Consider the following 6160-nt stretch of genomic DNA (forward strand, 5'->3'; position numbering starts at 1 on the left):
ATTTTTCTATTAAGTCTAACTTTGCAGAAAACATTTTGCAACTAGGCCTATCCATTATTTTAGCTTCCTATATTTCATATCAATATTTACATTGGATATTCATTTGCCAATTTGTTTTATTCATCTATCAATTCTATTGGGGTTGTTAGTTAATCGTGATGGCTTTGAAATACCTTCAACAGATTGATAATAAGACTTTTTGTGGAAAAGATGACCAAAAAGCTCTCATTCAGTTTCATGTGATTTATTGTTTCATATAAAAATTTTAGCTTATCTCTAAAATTTACAAATGTATTCCAGCCTGCAAATTGAAAGAAATTAGGAGAACAAAACAATTTTTAATTTAAGCTAAGTTTATCTACTATACTAAACTAATGTTTTTTTAATGTCTTTTGTATAGTTCTGTTTGGAAATTGTCAGAACTCTGTCTGTATAAATTACCAACAAACCAAAACAGTGTCACAGCTATAAGATAAAGGTCATTTCATGGTGTAACAAGATGATTGCTATGCAATAAGAAAAGCTCATTCCAAAAGTTAATCACAATTTTTTTTATAAGTCACAAGCCTTAAAATTAAAATTTCCAAAAGGAATTCATCAACTAAAAAATTGGGCGTGGTAAAATTTGGCCACACCCATATTTTTTCAAATTTGAGGGGAGGGCATGACCACTGCTATTTGGCTAGCTACGCCACTGAGCAGTAGAAACATCGGCCCTGCTTACATATTAGTGGCACTGACTTACACTCTCCTTGGGTGAAGAAATCAGCTGACAATCGAATCGGGTTAAAATTGCTGTTACTGATCTTGGGTAAAATTTCTGGAAGATATGATTGATCGAGCTCAAAGAGGTGGTAAGTTTACAAATCACAAAGGAAAAATGATCCGCAGATGATTGTTGGTCCTATTTCAGGGCACCAAAGAACCATGATTTACAGGGCGAGAGAAAAAGCAATAAACATGGAATTAAGCTTGAGCAAGCCAAAGCGCAAACCCAAGTCCTGAAGAAAGTAAAAGATTTCCCAGAATCTAACAATGGAGGACTCACCTTCAAAATTTGTAGAAGTTGGCTTCTCTTGCTGGTTCCACCATGGATCCAGTGGCGTAAAGCACGGTGTGCACCTTTAAGCACAAGCTATGGACCCCTAAACGTTTGGACCCCAAGTTTCTCGTAAAAAGTTTCAACAAGTTTATTCCATAGTTATACTCCTCTATTTTGTAGCATTAAATCACCCCAACGAGTATTTGGTTTAACTTTCTGAAAATAATTTATTCGCTTTACTTTTCGGGTTTCATATTTATTTTTACAGCTTTTTGTTTTAAAAAGGTTCAATTAGGCTTATGACACCTTGTCATTATCATGTTTTATTTGATGCATTAGCTGGATAATCTGTAAGTCATATAGATCTTGTTGCTTTAAGATATTTTATTCCTTGTGAAATTGATATTTCTAACGCTAGCTCTTAGAAAGTAAGAATCTTAGCATTCTTTTTTGCATCGTCTGCAATCGTTAAGTATTTCTTTTTAGCCAGACCGTTGGCCTGAATGTAGTAGCTTATTTTTGAATACACAAGAGAATCAAATAGTTTTTCAATACAGGCAGTCTCTAGGAATATAATTTCCTAGTTTTGCAAAAATGGATGCATAATTAACCTTTTCGTTTTTATTTGGCCAACATGCTTTTGCCACAATAGTTTAGTATCAATTTTGATGCCAAGATGTTTGATATCATCTGCTTGCGTTACAGGCTCCCCCATTTTCAGGACAAACGCTTTGGTATTTAGTGGTCTGTGTGATGTCATGAATATACAGTAGCTTGGTTTCTCAGGATTTACAGCTAATTTATTAGCATTGAACCAATCATGGATTTTTCTTAGTTCCACATTTGTTTTTTTGGCCAGGGTACTGGTGCACCTTCCAAAACTAACAAGGTTGGTATCATTCGCAAAAAGTCTTAAACATGTTGCATTTGGGATTTCATTAACTAAGAGGGTAAAAAGGATTGGTCCTAGAACAGATTCTTGAGGCACTTCTACTGCCTTACTGAGGACGTTTTGGACATTTACTACTGTGTACTGAGTTCTGCTTTTTATATAACAGGTGAACCAACGACAGACGTTGCCCAAGAAGCCATAACTCTTGAGTAGTATTGAATGGTCAATTGTGTGAAAAGCTTTGGTTAGATCTAAAAATACTCCTATACAGTAACTTTTATCATCAAGTTTTGGATAAATGGCCTCTAATATTTCGAAAGCAGCGTGTACTGTAGAGTGGTTTTCTCTAAAACCAAATTGAAGGTTACAAAAAATACTGTTATCCTTAGGAAGAGATAATGCCTTTTGCCATGGGACATTCAATGATCTTTTCAAAGACAGAAAGAGGAGAAATAGGCCAATAATTTTCAGTCTGCATTTTATAACCAGCCTTGAAAATTGGAAATACTTTGGCAATTTTCCATATATCAGGTACTGTACCATACTAAAAAAAGACATATTATAGATGTGTGTCAGGGGCTTTGTTTAGATTTAGATTGGATCAGAAATAATTTCACATAAAAATTGGTGTTACATGATTTTAAAAAAAAAAAGTTTCTTAAAAATGATCTTGTAAAGAGAAACTTTTTAAAAAAACCATAGCTTCTTGTGTGACACTCTTCAGAGTACAAAATGTCATAATAACCACTGAAAAAGAAATTTTCAGAAAATAATTCCAACATCTTTTTGCTCACTTTAACACATTCAAAATGGCCAAAAAATTCTGGGATAAAGAAAAAAAGCAACAAATGTGTTATAGAAGCTTTCTTGCCACACTAATGACAATGTATGTGCTAATCATTGATTAGACCCTGGTTCACTCTCAATTTAATTTACATGAAAACCCTAGGTTCAACATGGGTTGTTGAATGTGTGTGACATTTTTATACTTAAGTGGGGAACAGTATATTGTCTTTCTAGTGCACAATAGCTTTTTTTATCACTATTTTCATTGACTGCATCAAACCCAGAAAACAGAGAAGAGTGCCTTTCAATATACAATGAAATCTTCCTTTAAGACTGAAATTCAATAATATCATTTTACATGAAAGCAAATAAGCAAACTGGATATCAGCATAAAAAGCCATGGATAAAGAATGGCTTGAAATACGACATAGTTGCCTTATTTTTTGTCTCCAAACCAATCACAACTACACAGATAAAAAACTCATTCAAAGCAACATTCTTCATCTGCAACATTCTTTTCTGAACCAAAAACTTCTACTTCTGCATTTCGCTTAAATTCTTTCTCTTAACATACCCCATGGCTAGCTCTGCCTCCTTCAATTCCATATGCAAAAAGTAATTCTTTCCTTGTGCAGTAAATGTTGAAAAAGCCCTTTCTGAAAGTGGGTATTGAATATGCTCTACTGGGAAATACGTTGTTCGCTTTCTAGCAATTATGTTCATGGTTTCAACAGCAAATGAGCTTTTCAATGGGTTATAAAACATTCTGTGAACATAGACGCGTGTGAACCAGTGAAGAATGAGGGTCGTCGATACACCCATCAATAATACTGTTGCCCCAACTGCGATCTTTCCTGCCATTGGAATACGTTCCTTTCCATATGCAATCAAGATCGGTGTTCCGATGAGAGAAGCGACACAAGTTGCTAGGGAGAATGTTTTTATATATTTTACTGTACTTGAAAGTGGTCCTTCGTAAACAAGTCGGTAGTCTTTATGCACATTTCGAACAACAAACTTTCGCAACGAGGAGCCAGTGTTTCTACCGCCTAGGCCAGCTACAATCGAACGTGTAACCAGCAAATTGTTCCCACTCTTATTACAAAGACTGAATCCTGCAACCCTGAAGGGTAAGCGAACCAATAATGTCACACAAGTCATTATTTAATGCACGAAGAGAGCGTACCTTGTTTCAGTTAAAGGAATCTTTGGTAGCTCTCTTTTAGCGCTCAGCCTTCGCCAACAACACGCAACAAAAAAGAGGAAAACCATGTCCAGCCTAGCCTACTATCCATGCCGAGGCTGTCACGAGAATCCAACTCCAACTCACCGCTGTCACCAATCTTATTTGCTCCATTCACACCTACATTCTCATTCAACAATCAACAACAAAATTTACAAAAATTTACAAATATTACTTATATTATTATAGGAACAGAAGATTACTAAATATGTGATTTAGATAGAGTACATTCATATAAATCAGTATTTGTCTAGAAAACTGAGAGAAACCATTTCTAGATAAAATACAATTAAATATGATATATATTTCACGAGGCTTCGGGGATTTAACTAATCAGCTTGAGATTATTATTATTTCTTAAACGTTATGGTCTCTTGAACCACTCTTCCTTACGTTTTCTTGTATCTGCTCTACTAATTTATGGTCTTTCGGCCTCTTGAGGATTTGATTTGTTAAACTTGGGGGCATAGCGTGGGTCTCACCCACCTTGCTTGGTGAAGCCACAATACAAGTAGACTGTCTATTTTTCCCAGCCCTCCCTCCCTTATTTGGTTTCTTTTTGCAAAAAGCCTTTTCAGTATAGCTTTGACTTTTGAGTTTCTTTTATGGCATCGTTAAAACCTCATACCTTTAGGCATCTTCTATGCCATTTAGCATTTTTTGATGCTATTAGGTAGGACTGGTGCATCGGCTATTAGTGGGGAAAAGAGGCTTTTCCTGTCCATTCCCTCCCAATTATCAATAATATTTGGGGGGTAATTGTGTAACTTCCCTAATGTAACCCCTATATGGTAGGTTGAGCGATTTGCGCCGATGCACCAACGACCCAACTTTTCTCGATGTGGGAACGTAGCCTCATGGCTGACCTTCTGATGTCTTTGACAGTTTTTCTGAAGAAGCTTTATGCCCTTCACATTGTATTAGTATGTCATTCCCGAGCTAGTAAAATAATAATCGATAAATATATGTATATATCATATGTAATTATTGGTAAAAAACTAATCAAAATTTGAAAAGTAGATTTTAGAAACATAATTAATACAGCAAAACTGGATTTTCACAATTTCTAATCGGCATGAACGGAGGAGCGCATTTAAAAGTCACATAGAAATGTAGGCGAACAATAGCCTCAGTTCCAGACCCCAAACTAAAATTTGGAGTCTGGGGCTCAGGCTACCAGTTGGATGCTTTCAACTGGTTTATAAAACGTAAGACTTTCTTGATGCAGTATTTCGTGAAAATCTCCGACTGCGAATCGAGTTTATATTATGTGTCTGCTCCTCAAAACTTATGACCGTAAACTGTGCTCATTTTTATTCCGTCTTTATTGGAAATTTTTGAACCTATAGAATGGTAAATTTATAAATGGCAATTAGCCAGATACCAAGCAGCCATCTGGCCAGCAACGGCTATGCCCCTTTCCCCCTCTTTTTTCAACGATATTAGCTGTTTGAGAATTGCACCCTCACTTAAGAAACAGAGGCTATGTTCCCATCTGCAGCGCACAAAGCAGTCTCAGGCTACCAGCCGGCCAATAGCAAGGTCGAACTACAATGTTTTGTTTTGGAGGGCCAGCCCTGATAAATAAGTGTAACAACAGCCATTAGTAACAAAAAACTATTATACTTATGCCACTTAAGTTTTTTGGGGGCCAATGCTACTGCCCCCCCCCCGGCATCTCGGTCTTTGAGCAAGGTAAACTACCATCGAGGAAATTCTTGGTGAGAATGGCTGCCGACATGTTGCAATTGAAATTGTACCTGCAAAGATGCGTTTCTAAAAGCTTGGTTCTAAGAACTATTCGCAAGCCCCCTCTTGAATCCACTACGCACGAACCCCTGTTTTCCATGGTTTGATCATAGCAGCGGATTGCATTCATAAAAGTGAGAGGGGGGGGGGAGGGATGGGTAAACCTTTATCCAAATATTCATTTAAACTATGCATCCTTGTAAGGACATCGATTCTTTTATACAGTACTTGTTGAAAACAGAACATGGCGGTGTCACATCGATGCAAGAGACATTTGGCATTTAACGCTGATTTTCTATACCACCTTCCAGTTAATTTCTCTAACCCATTTCCTTTGTTTGCTTTGCCCCTCCCCCATTAAAGCTCGTTTTGATTAGAGGCTTCACTTATCTGGCATCGTGAATGCCAGCGGATCTTGGCATAATATTACACGTTTTCGCTTAAAGTC

Source organism: Rhopilema esculentum, chromosome 4 (assembly GCF_057945365.1).
Source record: "Rhopilema esculentum isolate cy_ngs chromosome 4, ASM5794536v1, whole genome shotgun sequence".
NCBI lineage: Eukaryota > Metazoa > Cnidaria > Scyphozoa > Rhizostomeae > Rhizostomatidae > Rhopilema > Rhopilema esculentum.